Source organism: Oncorhynchus mykiss, chromosome 4 (genome assembly GCF_057628025.1).
Source record: "Oncorhynchus mykiss isolate SJ-2025 chromosome 4, ASM5762802v1, whole genome shotgun sequence".
NCBI classification, from domain to species: Eukaryota; Metazoa; Chordata; class Actinopteri; order Salmoniformes; family Salmonidae; genus Oncorhynchus; species Oncorhynchus mykiss.
In genome coordinates, this window is record NC_143025.1 from 17492862 (window position 1) to 17509760 (window position 16899).

Sequence of the window (16899 nt, forward strand, 5' to 3'; positions counted from 1 at the left end):
CTGTTCTCTCTGCTAGGCAAGCGGTACCGGAGTGCCAAGTCTAGGTCCAAAAGGCTTCTTAACAGCTTCTACCCCCAAGCCATAAGACTCCTGAACATCTTATCAAGTGGCTTCCCAGACTATTTGAATTGCATTGCATCCTTTTACGCTGCTGCTACTCTCTGTTAATTATCTTTGAATAGTCACTTTAACTCTACCTACATGTGCATATTACCTCAATTACCTTTACTAACCTGTACCCCAGCACATTGAATCTTTACCGGTACCCCCTGTATATAGCCTCGCTATTGCTAGTTTAGTACTTTTTTAAAAACTTTTATTTGAAGTGTTTTCTTTTACATTTTTTAAACAATTCTTTTTTTTAAACTGGATTGTTGGTTAAGGGCTTGTAAGTAAGAATTTCACCGTAAGGTCTACCTACAACTGTTATGTTTGGCGCATATGACAAATAACATTTGATTTTAAAAACATTTTTTGAAATATTTTGCAAATGTAATAAACATTTTAAACTGAAAAATTACATTTACATAAGTACTCAGACCCTTTACTCAGTACTTTGTTGAAGCACCTTTGGCAGTGATTACAGCCTCAAGTCTTCTTGGGTATGAAGCTACAAGCTTGGCACACCTGTATTTGGTGAGTTTCTTCCATTCTTCTCTGCAGATCCTCTCAAGCTCTGTCAGGTTAGATGGGGAGTGTCTCTCCAGGAATGTTCGATCTGGTTCAAGTCCGGGCTCTGGCGGGGTCACTCAAGGACATGCAGGGACTAGTCCCGAAGCCACTCCTGATTTGTCTTGGCTGTGTGCTTAGGGTCGTTGTCCTGTTGAAAGGTGAACCTTTGCCCCAGTCTGAGGTCCTGAGTGCTCTGGAGCAGGTATTCATCAAGCCACTTAGTTATCACTTTTGCTTTATGGCAAGGTGCTCCATAATGCTGGAAAGGCATTGTTCATCACCAAACTGTTCCTGGATGGTTGGGAGAAGTTGCTCTCGGAGGATGTGTTGGTACCATTCTTCATTCATGGCTGTGTTCTTAGGCAAAATTGTGAGTGAGCCCATTCCCTTAGCTGAGAAGCAATCCCACACATGAATGGTCTCAGGATGCTTTACTGTTGGCATGACACAGGACTGATGGTAGCGCTCACCTTGTCTTCTCCAGACAAACTTTTTTCCGGATGCCCCAAACAATCGGAAAGGGGATTCATCAGGGAAAATGACATTACCCCAGTCCTAAGCAGTCCAATCCCTGTACCTTGTGCAGAATATCAGTCTGTCCCTGATGTTTTTCCTTGAGAGACGTGGCTTCTTTCCAGCCCTTCTTGACATCAGACCATCCTCCAAAAGCCTTCGCCTCACTGTGCGTGCAGATGGACTCACACCAGCCTGCTGCCATTCCTGAGCAAGCTCTGTACTGGTGGTGCCCCGATACTGCAGCTGAATCAACTTTAGGAGACGGTCCTGGCACTTGCTGGACTTTCTTGAGCACCCTGAAGCCTTCTTCACAACAATTGAACCGCTCTCCTTGAAGTTCTTGATAAATGGTTGATTTAGGTGCAATCTTACTGGCAGCAATATCCTTGCCTGTGAAGCCCTTTGCCTGTGAAACCCAAAGCAATGATGATGGCACGTGTTTCCTTGCAGGTAACCATGGTTGACAGAGGAAGAACAATGATTCCAAGCACCACCCTCCTTTTGAAGCTTCCAGTCTGTTATTCGAACTCAGTCAGCATGACAGAGTGATCTCCAGCCTTGTCCTCGTCAACACACTGTGTTAACGAGAGAATAACTGACATGATGTCAGCTGGAGCATATGAAAATTGCCATCATACAAACTGAGGCAGCAGACTTTGTGAAAATTTATATTTGTGTCATTCTCAAAACTTTTGGCCAAGACTGTATCTTTTTTTTTTTTTGTTTTTTTGCTACGTACATTTTTCCTCGATGCTGACTAGTCTCACTGCCGCTGAAGAACATCCCCACAGCATGATGCTGCCACCACCATGCTTCACCGTAGGGATGGTGCAAGGTATTCTCCAGACGTAACGCTTGCCATTCAGGCCAAATAATTCATCTCGGTTTCATCAGACAAGAGAAACTTGTTTCTTATGGTCTGAGAGTCCTTTAGGTGACTTTTGGTCAACTCCAAGCGGGCTGCCACGTGCCTTTTACTGAGAAGTGGCTTCCGTCTGGCCACTCTACCATAAAGTCCTTATTGTTGGAGTGCTGTAGAGATTCATTCTGGAATGTTCTCCAATCTCCACAGAGGAACTCTAGAGCTCTGTCAAAGTGACCATCAGATTCTTGGTCACCTGCCTGACCAAGGCCCTTCTCCCCGATTGCTCAGTTTGGCCAGGCGGCCAGCTTAGGAAGAGTCTTGGTGGTTCCAAACTTCTTCCATTTAAGAATGATGGAGGCCACTGTGTTCTTCGGGACCTTCAATGCTGCAGACATTTTTTAGTACCCTTCCCCCGATCTGTGCATCGACACAATCCTGACTCGGAGCTCTTCGGCCAATTCCTTCGTCCCCATGGCTTGGTTTTTGCTCTGACATGCACTGTCAACTGTGGGACCTATGGGATCTTATATACTGTAATCAGATGCGTGCCTTTCCAAATCATGTCCAATCAATGGAATTTCCTCAGGTGGACTCCAATCAAGTTGTAGAAACATCTCAAGGATTATCAATGGGAACAGGATGAGCTCAATTTCGAGGCTCATAGTGAAAGGTCTGGATACTTATGTAAATAAGCTATTTCTGTATTTTATTTGCAATACATTTTCTCAAATTTCTAAAAACCTGTTATTGCTTTGTCATTATGGGGTATTGTGTGTAGATTAATGAAGAAAAAGGTGTACTTAATCTATTTTAGAATAAGGTTGTAACATAACAAAATGTGGAAAAAGTGAAGAGATCTGAATACTTTCCAAATTCACTGTACGCTGCTGCTACTCTGTTTATCATATAATCTGATGCCTATTCACCTTAACCCTATATATACAGTGCATTCAGAAAGAATTCAAAAGCCCTTAACTTTTTTCCACAGTTTGATGTGTTACAGTCTGGATTTAAAATACATTGAGATTTGTGTTATTGATCTACACACAATACAGCATAATGTCAAAGTGGACATTTGTTTGTAGCACATTTTCTACATTAATAATGAATGAAAAAGTGAAAAGTCTTGAGTCAATAAGTATTCAAGCCCTTTGTTATGGCAAGTCTAAATAGGTTCAGGAGTAAAAATGTTAACACAACAAATCACATAATAAGTTTCATGGACTCATTCTGGGTGCAATAATAGTTGTTAACATGATTTTTGAATGACTTCCACATCTCTGTAATGCACACATACAATTACCTGTAATTATCTCAAAAGCAGACGCTGAATATCTCTTTCAGCATGCTGAAGTTATTAATTAGTCTTTGCACGGTGTATCAATACACCAAGTCACTGCAAAGATACAGGCATCCTTCCTAACTCAGTTGCCGGAGAAGAATGATTTTTATAGGATAATGGACAAATATTGTAAAATCCAGGTATACAAAGCTCTTAGAGACTTACCCAAGAAGCCTTACAGCTGTAATCGCTGCCCAAGGTGTTTCTGACTTGTATTGGCTCAGGGGGGTGAATACAAATTTAATCAACATAAAAATATATTAATATTGGCATTACAAAAATTACAATAAAATTGATTTTAATCCCAATTTGTAACACAACAAAATGTTTGATAAAGTCAAGGGGTGTGAATACTTTCTGAAGGCACTGTGTCTACCTATATCACTCCCGTATCCTGTATATAGCTTACTTACTTCTCGTGCTCTTCTTATTTTTTTACTTATTGTGGTTTTTTTTGTTCTACCTTGTTATTTGTACTACTACATTGATATTGATTACTGCATTGTTGGGATAGTAGCTGGCAAGAAATGCATTTCACTGTATTTATGCACATGATATGAAAACTTGAAACTCTCTTGTGTTAAACCCTGAATCCCAAGGCTTGAGAGATCTCGTAGTAAGCCCTGATTGTCAGTGTAGCTTTGCATTCTTAGAGCACAGCTAGCAGTAGAACCGGGCTGGCGGTGTGTCCCTATTGTCTGGCTGAAAAGCTAAGAGAACTTTCAGACATGGGTTATGATGGCTTAGGAAAAGCTAAGGCTAAGGGAATAGAGGTTGGTAACAGACAGGTCTAGGGTGCAGCTTAAGCATTACACAAAGTATCAAATTATAATTAACAGGCCTTTAAAAAGTTGGGCAATATTTTGCAGTACAACAATGCAATGTAACTTTTTTCTTGATTCTCCTCTTAAGGCTTTCTTACAATTCTCCAGCTGCCGCCTTCGTATTAGTCAATGTTCTTTTGCACTTTGGAAAACTCAGCCGTTTTGCAAAAAAATTCCATGGTAGACTAGTCATAGCTATGAATTGGCTTTCATGTGGTAAAGTTTATTAGTCAGTCTGTGTAACGCCTCACTAAGACACCTCTATAGACATACACATTAGTGGGCACCTCTCGCACCAGCAGTAGGATGGAGAAAGGAGATAGAAAGGGGATCAAGTCCTGGAGAGGGCTCCACTCGTCTCATGACACCTAGTTACTGGCACTGGCATTTAGATAGGCCAGTAAACAGAGAGATAGGTCTGAGGTGCAAGAATAATAGATGGACTTAGGAACTAGATAAGCCAGCAAATAGGGTTCTGTCTCCTCTCACTTCCATTAGTGTTCCTGGTAGGGTGTTTTTGCCAGGAATTGGGTTTTCAAAATGGTTCCAACAACATAAAATGATTTTCTGTCACAACATCGTATATCAAGTGTACTCGTTTAAAAATTGGAAGACCACTTGTAGCTTGGACTGTACATAATGTGCAGCCCTTTTAATGCCGTACAGCTCACTGATTTAAAAGTTATTTGAATAATACTCTGTAAAACAAAGAATGAACTGCATTTTAAAGTCACTGTTCAGAAGAGTGATTGGTCAACATTGTAGGTAATGAACCATGTGAGGTATACATAGATGGTCAAGGCTGAGTGGGCTGCGCAGCCAACCCTAACTTGGACACAGGCAGACAATACTGACACCAGACTCAAATTGATTTACCAGGGATGGATCACTGGCTGACAAAACAATTAGCACAGCTGTGCCACGGAAATATGGCCGCCCAGTTTGAGTTTAGTTCTTCCTGCCAGCCTGCTCTTCTCCTCTCTTCCTGCCTGAAGACAGATTCTACGTCCAAAATGGCACCATTTTCCCCATATAACGCACAACTTTTGGGCCCATATGGCTCTGGTCAAAAGTAGCCCACATTGTATGGAATAGAATGCCATTTGGAATGCACATACAGTGATGGAGTGATGGAAGGAGCGGGTGAACAAGTGGCCGCTAGAGCTGCCACTTAGTTGGTTAGTTCACCCTGTCTGTCTGACATTCCCCATCCGGCTCATTAGAGCCTTCTACACTTTGTGTGCACCCCAAATGGCAGCTTATTCCCTATATAGTGCACTACATAGGGAATATATGGTCAAAAGGGCCCTGGTCAAAGCTAGTGCACTAAATAGGGAATAGGGTGCCATTTGGGATGCAGTGCTGATGAGCTGTAATTAAAGCGTGTCTGAGTGTTTTAATTACTTAGTGAAATACCTCACCAGGACAAGGGTTACTTATGTTAGCCTCTAATACGTCCCAAACCTCGATTCAGATGTAAAAAAACAACTCGGGAGTACAAGAGAATTGGGCAGAAAGTAGACAATGGTTTCCAGACTAACATTTTGGGCCCACAGTAATGTTGATCAATGTTGATTCTTCCCTTGAAAGGACTCTCAGAGACAGGATATAGAAATGTAATTGTTCTCGGCAGGATGATTCATGTTAACGCAAGGGTTGTTTGTGTATGTTTTGTTATGAAGCCTGAAGCCCTTGCACAACAACATAAAATACATTAATTCAATATCGGGACGCAAAAAGGCTGCTCAATATCTTGAAACTTGAATCACAAATAACATATCTCAATGTGCAGGCACTCAGGGTTGAGTGTGATAATGTGGATGGGGTCGGGTTAAACTAACCAATGTGAGTATGGTTGAATACCCTCCTCATGTTCCTATTTGTTTCCCTGTCTTGGCAACAATCTACTTCTAGCCTCAAGGCCATTGTCACTTTGTCTCTATGATGATTTGTCTCCATGTCCTCCACATACTTCATATTAAAGGTGAAGTAAAAATAAATAAATAAAATATTTCATATTATTTCAAACTCAAATTCTTATTATCACGATTACAGGGAGGCTCTGCAAAAGCAGATACTGTCAAACAGATGTGTCATAGAGGCTGAATATGTAGTGATGACTGTCTGAACACATTCTCAGTAAGATGCACTTTGTTTTTGGCTGAAGTTTGGGTAATGTTTATATGATCCCCTTTCAAACAGCTCAATCTTTACCTCTTTCTTGCCGGCATTCACCTTTTATGTAGCCATTACTGAGGATGCAACTGAGCAAGAGACAATCAACTTTGACCCTGTTGTTGCGACCATTGTCGTGGTAACCTGATGCAGAGATCAATGGAAAACAGACCGTCGGGGGATAAAAGAAAGACGCGGGATTGGCCCACATTCAACAAATCTGATCTAACAAAGTGGATATTCGTCAAATCCGTCATGATTTGTATTTAATTTGTATTTAGTCTCACACTCACACACACTGACACTCCAACACACACATAACACTCATTCATACTGACTATACACATACACACTTACATACAATCATAATTTAATGCTGCTGCTACTAGACATCATGATGCCTAGTCACCTTACCCCTATACATATCTGTAAGGGGTGCGTAACCGATGGCAGGGAAGTCAGACGCAGGAGAGCAGAACTTGGTAATAGCCGGAGCAGTTTAATAGCAAAACCAACGGCATAAAAATAACAAGATATTGAGTAAAAAAACCCGTCGCGCACCAATAAACACGTGCACAAGCACTTAAAATAAACAATCCCACACAAAGACATGGGGGGAACAGAGGGTTAAATACATAACAAGTGATTGAGGGAATTGAAACCAGGTGTGAGGAAAAACAAGACAAAACACATGGAAAATGAAAAGTGGAAGACCAGCGACGCAGACCGCCGAGCGCCGCACCAAACAAGGAGAGGACCCGACTTCGGCGGAAGTTGTGACAGTCAATGAGGAAGAGACTTATTCTCTCCTTGTGACCCCCCTTGGTCATCATACCCAGAGGAGCGGTGGCTTCCCTAATCAACACTGACCCTAAAGGTTGACTGTCTAAGGCGTGAACGGGAAAGGGCACAGCCACGGGAACAATGGGAATCCCTAAACTAAGGGCGAACGATCTGTCTATAAAATTCCCAGCCACGCCTGAATCGACGAGCGCCTTATGCCTGGAATGTGAGAAAAACTCAGGGAAAGAAACATACAAAAACATGTCTGCAACAGAGTGCTCTGGGTGAGAAGGGTGCCAGCTCACCTGGGATGACGCCAGAGTGCCCTGCCTGCTGCCTCGATCCCCAGAGGAACCAACCCGGCACCGACCGGCAGTGTGACCTCTGCGGCCACAGATGGTGCACGAGCCGGAACCTCCTCCGGTCTCCCTACGCACAGCACCACCCAGCTCCATGGGTACCGGAGCGGCGGTGCTGGGGGATGGAACCAATAGAACCCGATCTGGACGTCAGGCCAGCAGGTTATCCAGCCGAATGGACAGGTCCACTAGCTGGTCAAACGTGAGGGTGGTGTCCCAACGGACGTCCTCGCGCAAACTGCTCGATCAGGGCCCTATCGTTCCATTCCGTGCCGGCGGCCAGGGTCCGAAAATCCATGGCGAACTCCTGGGCGCTCCTCGTCCCCTGCATCAGATGGAAGAGACGTTCATCCGCCGCTCTACCCTCGGGTGGATGGTAGAAGACTGCCCGGAAGCAGCGGGTGAAATCCTCGAAATGGTCCAGTGCCGCATCTCCTTCGCCCCACACGGCGTTGGCCAACTCCAAGGCTTTCCCAGAGAGGCACGAGACGAGGGCGGACACCTTCTCACAACCTGAAGGAGCCGGGTGGATGGTTACCAGGTAAAGGTCGAGCTGTAACAGGGAACCCTGGCAGCGTGCAGCCGTCCCATCATACTCCCGAAGAAGGGCGAGACGAGTCCCACTGGGACCGGGTGAAGGGGGGGCGAGTAGTGGAGACCATGGTTGTGCTGATGGAGGCGCTGGAGGAACTCCCTGTCTCTCCCAGCAGTCCATAGTTTGGACAACGCGGTCCATGGCGGCGCCGAGATGGAGGAGCATCGCCACATGCTCCCGGACACGCTCCTCCACCCCTATTCCAGTGGCACCTGCTCCCACTGACTCCATATAGTGGTGTGGGATTCTGTAAGGAGTGCGTAACCGGTGGCAGGGAAGTCAGACGCAGGAGAGCAAAACTTGGTAATAGACGGAGCAGTTTAATAGCAAAACCAACAGCATAAAAATAACAAGATATTGGGTACAAAAACCAGTCGCTCACCAATAAACAGATTGATTGAGGGAATTGAAACCAGGTGTGAGGAAAAACAAGACAAAACACATGGAAAATGAAAAATGGATTGATGATGGCTAGAAGACCAGCAACGCCGACCGCCGAGCGCCGCCCGAACAAGGAGAGGACCCGACTTCGGTGGAAGTCGTGACAATATCTACCTCTATCACTCCAGTGTCCCTGCACATTGTAAATAGGGTATATGAACTGAATCTGTATATACTGTACATCTTGATATTTTACCACACACATCAATCACAAAGATGTTTCCACTCTAAACCAGCCCAAATGTTCTCTGTTTTAATTAAAATTTTGTTTTGTCAATGATTAATGCCACACCGGACACAGAGTCCATTAAAATAAGTCTCAGACCACTGCAGGTGTTGTCCAAGGGACGCTTTTATAGAGAGAGAGAAAAGGAAAGCCCCAGTTAAGTTGATTTCCCTGTTGGCTAGCCTCAGATTTGGAGGGAAGTTCCCCAGTGACCGATGCTGCCATTTTAAATGGCATTTATTGTTCTTCTCAAGATGATTGTGAGCTCAACTGACTCATCCTGCAAATGAAATCCCACAGTGAAAGAGGGAATTAGAATATTATTCAAATAGTAAGGAGCTGTTAAAATTCAAGCAGACCACCCTAGTTCCTGTGCCCAAAAACGCCAAGGTAACCTGTTTAAATGACTATCGCTCACACAGTGTTGTAGTGGTGCCTGGAGAAGTGGGTATACTCTAATCTTGCCAAATGTTTCCCAAACGGCCTGCCAGGTGAAGGAAAGGTGGCCCGTGTGAAAGATTCTATGAGAAACATTGACATACACTCTAAAAGTCCTAAAATAATGAATCACACATTGGTCATTCAGTCAGTCCAACATCCCAAGCTGTAGGTTACTGTGCAAGTAAGCTAATAGTAGGCATATTATTGAAACAGATACATGAGTCTGTCAGCTGAGTCAGAAATTCACAGTCTTCAGTCACACTTTTTTTATTTTCAGAAAAACAACAAAATTGTATTTTCTAAGTTCATAACAATGCTTAAACCACATCAGGAGACCACTTTTGAGGTCTGGGAAACATCTAAGAAATGAATACTTTTTTTTAAAGTGTGCTAGTTAACATTTAGTAGAGAAGGTTTTTGGGAAAGCCTTTCCATCTACCAGACAGTTACGCCTAACACTGCTAGATTTAGTTTGAAACCTGGACATTTGACTTCATACTGAATTACGAGGCATACCTTGCTTCAAAGTAGCCAATAGCAAAAATAGCCCACCATAGAAATGTGGAGGCAATTCCTTTTATAAAGACTTACTCATATGCTGTTCTAATGGTTTTCTTTCAACTGTCTTTAATTGTCTAGCAGCCAAAGGCATTATCCTACTCATATTAGCAACCCCTGATGATTGTTGAATCTTTAAATCCCCTGCTCTTTTTATATTTCTAACAGATAACGGTCCAAGGAACCGTTCGCATGCGCATTTTAGAACAGTGTTTTCCCGCAAATTGCATTTTGGAACATTCACAGGTACCGCCGTGTACATTGCTGCGCCTAAAATATGAAGAAATAATAGTTTATTAACATGTTAAACATTCTGATCTGTTCCATCAGCCTTATTAATTGATACAGTGTATACCCCCACTACACTATTTTGATACATATCAGTGGGAATTTAGAAGTGAGTAGGCCTATATGCAATTCCCATTGAAAAATAAGTAGGTATACGGTGTTTACCTCCCTATTAGTGGTGCGAGGGTCAGCTGTTTGTTCTCCTGCCCCCACCTGCAGTGTTTACCTCCCTATTAGTGGTGCGAGGGTCAGCTGTTTGTTCTCCTGCCCCCACCTGCAGTGTTTACCTCCCTATTAGTGGTGCGAGGGTCAGCTGTTTGTTCTCCTGCCCCCACCTGCAGTGTTTACCTCCCTATTAGTGGTGCGAGGGTCAGCTGTTTGTTCTCCTGCCCCCACCTGCAGTGTTTACCTCCCTATTAGTGGTGCGAGGGTCAGCTGTTTGTTCTCCTGCCCCCACCTGCAGTGTTTACCTCCCTATTAGTGGTGCGAGGGTCAGCTGTTTGTTCTCCTGCCCCCACCTGCAGTGTTTACCTCCCTATTAGTGGTGCGAGGGTCAGCTGTTTGTTCTCCTGCCCCCACCTGCAGTGTTTACCTCCCTATTAGTGGTGCGAGGGTCAGCTGTTTGTTCTCCTGCCCCCACCTGCAGTGTTTACCTCCCTATTAGTGGTGCGAGGGTCAGCTGTTTGTTCTCCTGCCCCCACCTGCAGTGTTTACCTCCCTATTAGTGGTGCGAGGGTCAGCTGTTTGTTCTCCTGCCCCCACCTGCAGTGTTTACCTCCCTATTAGTGGTGCGAGGGTCAGCTGTTTGTTCTCCTGCCCCCACCTGCAGTGTTTACCTCCCTATTAGTGGTGCGAGGGTCAGCTGTTTGTTCTCCTGCCCCCACCTGCAGTGTTTACCTCCCTATTAGTGGTGCGAGGGTCAGCTGTTTGTTCTCCTGCCCCCACCTGCAGTGTTTACCTCCCTATTAGTGGTGCGAGGGTCAGCTGTTTGTTCTCCTGCCCCCACCTGCAGTGTTTACCTCCCTATTAGTGGTGCGAGGGTCAGCTGTTTGTTCTCCTGCCCCCACCTGCAGTGTTTACCTCCCTATTAGTGGTGCGAGGGTCAGCTGTTTGTTCTCCTGCCCCCACCTGCAGTGTTTACCTCCCTATTAGTGGTGCGAGGGTCAGCTGTTTGTTCTCCTGCCCCCACCTGCAGTGTTTACCTCCCTATTAGTGGTGCGAGGGTCAGCTGTTTGTTCTCCTGCCCCCACCTGCAGTTGCTAATAACCAATCTGCAACCGCTCAACTATATGTGATAAAGTGAAAATCTGAGGCCGGCAGCCAACCCTAACCCGCTAATACAGAAAATGTGCAGTAGGCTATAGTCAGAGATAGCAAAAAGTATTTTGGACAGGTGTTGTGGGATTGTGTTTTGACTGATTAATATGTTTCTGCTTATAATTTCCAACATTTTGGTAGGCTATTTGTTATCTTTTCTATAAGTAGATACATGCAGCGTCTCTTCTCTCATTATACCCTATGTTGCCCTAGAAGACTACATAAACTCTTGTTCATTAGAATAATGTCATACATTAATGGAATGAATGCATCAATCTAGTTGACATCGGTAAGGTTCTCATCTCATCTTCTTTCACAGAGGAAAGAGTTTAGGAACTGGGGAGAAAATGCAAAAGAATTGGAAAGATTTTCTGTAAAAAATGTCAAAGTTTGACTGATTGTACGGAAATAGATAGCTGTGAAAATGAACCAACATTTTTCTGATAGAATTTCAGTTTGGCTTGGATGAATATTGTATGTGGTTCAAATACTATGAAACCAAATCAAATTTTATTAAGACAAACACATATTTAGCAGATGTTATTGCGGGTGTAGCAAAATGCTTGTGTTCCTAGCTCCCGTGCAGTAGTATCTCACAATTCAATACACACAAATCTAAAATACACACAAATCTGCATTGACTAAAATACAGTAGAATACAGTATATACATGTGACATGAGTAAAGCACTATGTAAACATTATTAAAGTGACTAGTGTTCCATTGTTAAAGTGGCCAGTGATTCCATGTCTATGTATATAGGGCAGCAGCCTCAAAGGTGCAGGGATGAGTAACCGGGTGGTACCCGGCTGGTGGCTTTGAGATAGAAGCTGTTTTTCAGTCTCTCGATCCCAGCTTTGATGCACCTGTACTGACCTCGCCTTCTGGATGATAACGAGGTGAACAGGGCGTGGCTCGGGTGGTTGTTGTCCTTGATGATCTTTTTGGCCTTCCTGTGACATTGGGTGCTGTAGGTGACCTGGAGGGCAGGCAGTGTGTCCCCGGTGAAGCATTGGGCAGACCACAACACCCTCTGGAGCAAAAAATAAATAAATAATAAATAAAAAAAAGTTATAGAAAAATAACAAATAATTAAGGAACATCAATAAAATAACAGTAGCGAGGCTACATACAGGAGGTACTGATACAGAGTCATTGTGTGGGGTGTTTTACTTTTCTATTAGTTCTCTATTTTCTTCCACTCTGCATTGTTGGGAAGGGCCCATAAGTTAGCATTTCACTGTTAGTCCATACCTGTTGTTTATGAAGCATGTGACGAATAAAATATGATTTGAAATTCAAACTACCATCACCTTTATTGTAATTGGGCTGTTGTAGGCCTACTTGTGGGAAAAGTTTTTAAAGTTTTCCTAATCTAATTTCCATTGTATATAGAACGAATATTAAAACAGTAAACATTTTCATTATTTTGAATTGACTCTCTCAGCTTCTGCTTGGTTGAATAGGAACAATATTGTTGCTGCATTGTGAAACTAACATAGGGGTATTTTCTCAAATTGATTTTGTGATTGTCTCTCAGGATGAAATGTGGTGCCATACTTTGTGTGTGTCAGTTGCCACTCCACAATCTGACAGCAGCGCTCCCTCTAGCCACTCATGGAGTGGCTTAGTTAGATCGACAAAGGGCTTTGATCACCCAACAACAGGCTTATAAGAACAAGACACTCCACTTCCCAACAGCTAATTAACTAGAGTGTCCTAGCAGGACCTTGACAGAACCAGTGCCAAAGCAGTCAGCTGCCATGCTATCACTTGGCATCACAGATAACATACCTTTACTGAGCCATATCATTGTAGCTCAGGATGGTTCTTAATACATTTTCCATTTACTTATAAAATGTGTTGTTTTTGCCTCAAGAATGGATCATTTCTTCATTCATCATAGTTTCATCCTTGAGCCATGAACAAATTATTTTTAAAATCTCTTCGAATAACATCCTCCTGGGGTAGAAGTGCCGTTAAACCTATTAAAGGTTTGTGCCAGATCAGTGTTCGGTCATTACTTGCTGAGAGGCGACACAGATGAGAGTCACCACACAGCCCCAAACCCCAAGGCTCCAATTACACTACTGCAAGAGGTGCTGACAGAACCGGGTGAAAAAAGAGACGCGTCCAGACTAGTTCTAATGGGATTAGACTTTACTAGACATATTGTAGTATTAGTATAAATACTGCAGTAAGAAAACATTTGTAGTATATACTATAGTAATTACTGTGGGGGTTTTGCAGATTGTAGTATACTGTAGTGATTTTACAGACATTACTGTAGTATTTACTATAGTGTTTTTGTTGTATTATCTTTGACGTAGCAGTGGGGCTTTTTCCTTGAGGAAACCTCCCGGACAAAATACTCACAACAAATATTCCATAACCTGTAGGTAAGACTGAGGTCTGAAAAAACATTAAGAGAGTCAGTTGTACAACTGAATGCATTCAACTGAAATGTGTCTCATGCATTTAACCCAACCCCTCTGAATCAGAGAGGTTTAAGGGGGCTGCCTTAATCGACATCCACATCTTCGGAGCCTGGGGAACAGTGGGTTAACTGCCTTGCTTAGGGGCAGAATGACAGATTTTTACCATGTCAGCTTGGGGATTCGATCCAGCAACCTTTTGGTTACTGGGCCATTCCAGTATAGCCAAAGTCAGAGTTGGTATGGTTTCACCACAGATATAGAACTGATACATTGTCTATGGGTATTATGGCCACAGATCAATCTGTTTTCAGCAGTATTTATTTAAGTTGTGGAGGCATCATTGAATGACTGGCTATTCTTGGCTTTCTGTGTGTCATGCAGGGTTGACCATAAACATAATATACAGCTCTCTCTTGAGGCCTATGCAGAGTAAGATGAAGGACCTGACCTTCAACTGTCCATTAGTGTATGTGACATCACCAGTGTGGACAGGAGGGAGCCTTGCCTGTGGCCATTTCCCTGTGTGTGGAGCACACAGCCTCATCTCCCTCATCTCTCAATGTCAAAGCCAAAGGAGATCACCACTCAATCACTTCAGGCTTGACAACAATGTGTTGTTTTTACCAGCCTATGCTGTTTTAGCTGTTGTTCATTATGTGTTGTTTTTACCAGCCTATGCTGTTTTAGCTGTTGTTCATTATGTGTTGTTTTTACCAGCCTATGCTGTTTTAGCTGTTTTCATTATATGTTGTTTTTACCAGCCTATGCTGTTTTAGCTGTTGTTCATTATGTGTTGTTTTTACCAGCCTATCTTTTATCTGTTGTTTCTTCGCAATTCAAGTGGTTTAATTAAAGGTGTTAACATATTTTTTGTATTTTTATTTATTTAACATATCATAGCACCTTTTTGTGCTAAGTAGAACTCTATATGTAGAGTTTGTCATAGAATCCCCTGTAAATGGTTCTTCCTAGAACCCTCTATGAACAATTCCTTCAGCCTTATCAGCATTAAAATGGAACTCTTTATGACAATCCATTTATCATAAGATCTTTCTTTGAAGCCATAGTTATACTCCAACACAGTGGTGTTAGGAAACTCCTGGTTTACAGGCCACATCAGGTTTGAAGGTCACGTTATGCTGGCTTTCAAAGTGATTAGTAATTCCTATTGGATAGTGAGGCTATCCAACAATTTGAACTTTTAATCACCCGCAACCTGCATTCAGAATGACTGCCAGGGTAGAGAAGACTGAGTAATGAGACTACTTAAATCATCTAACCTGAAACCTGAAAGTATCTCGGTAATGGGTGCAATTTGTCTAACTACTAACAGATTGGATTAGTTCAGAAAAATATATGTTATTTATGTTTGTGTAGCATGACATTAATCAACCAACCAATGTACATGCAAAGACACAGATAGTGAAACAGACAACTGTGAATAGAGCATGCTGGGAAATGTGATAATGATGGCCAAGGTTTTGACTGTTTTACTCTACACAGTTAAAATGACACAATCGCAGAGGTCTGAGATACTGCATCGCAGTGCTAGCTGTGCCACTAGAGATGGTTCGAGTCCAGGCTCTGTCGCAGCCGGCAACGACATGGAGACTCATGGGGCGGCGCACAATTGGCCCAGCATCGTCCGAGTTAGGGGAGGGTTTGGGCGGCAGGGATGTTCTTGTCTTATTGCGCACTTACGACTCCTGTGGCGGGCCAGGCGCAATGCATGCTGACACGGTTGCCAGGTGTACGGTGTTTCCTCCGACACATTAGTGCGGCTGGTTCTGGGTTAAGCAGGCATTGTGTCAAGGAGCAGTGCGGCTTGGCTGCGTTGTGTTTTGGAGGCCACACGGCTCTCGACCTTCGCCTCCCCCGAGTCCATACGGGAGTTGCAGCGATGGGACAAGACTGTAACTACCAGTTGGATACCACGAAAAAGTGGTAAACATTTATTTTTTATAAATACAATGACACAATCACGCTCAACTCTGGTTATTAACAACAACACTGGGATTTTTTTACACTGTTGAGTGTTAAGTTCATTTAACTTCTGAATTAAAATTAGAAATGTTACACTGGAAAATCAACACAAGGTCAAATTTGCCAATGTGCTGTGTACCATACAATACACTGCCGGTTCATTCATACTCCCTTCTATTCTCTTACTCTCTGCTCAATAAAATCCCAGAAAATACTAATTTGAAAGACAGAAATCATGGCAAAGATATTTATGTCAGTACTGTATATGTAAAATGATTAAGGGAATACCAGATATGTGTACAAATATTCACATATAGCTACAGTTGAAAACATTCTCACACCTATCTTTTTAAACTGATCAGATTACTCAAACACCTGACGTTACGGTTTAAACACTGAGGTAAATACTAATGCTCAGGCACTATTTAAAAGTACAATGAAACAGCTTATTCAGATTCAGAAGGGTTCTTTGAAGAAAGAATCCTTCTTGCCTCCCAAAGAATCACCAAAGAACCCTTACTTCAAAAACGGTTGTTAGGATGTCAAAGGTTCTAGGTACAACACTTTGTCTTGCAAAGAACCCTCGTCTTCCAAAAAAAGGATTATTCAGATGAATATGGTTCTTTGTAGGACCCTATCCCTCTGCAAAGAACCATTTTGGATTTATTTTTTTCTAAGAGTGTACTAAGATAGGTTTGAAGCAATGAATCGCTCCCTAGAAAACTATTTCCGATAGGTTAACTAAATTGTGATTGTTATGACATTTACCACGGCAGAAAATGCTCCTAAAATTGCTTTCCCTCCCAGAGCTTCTTTTGTCAAATGTCAGTTGTTATTTTACCATCCTCCTGTACGTGATCATCATCAAGTTATCAGCGACTCTCTCAGTCCAGTAACAAACCAACGGCAAACAATGAAAATCAGTGAGATATGTCTGAGGCTGAATGTTCTACGGTAACAGCCACAGGTGATGCCATTTCTGGATCAATACACTGGACAGAAAATAAGCAGAAATTAGACATTTATGTTCGATATAGAATCCATTTATTTTTCATCTCTGAATTGATCTTACGCTCA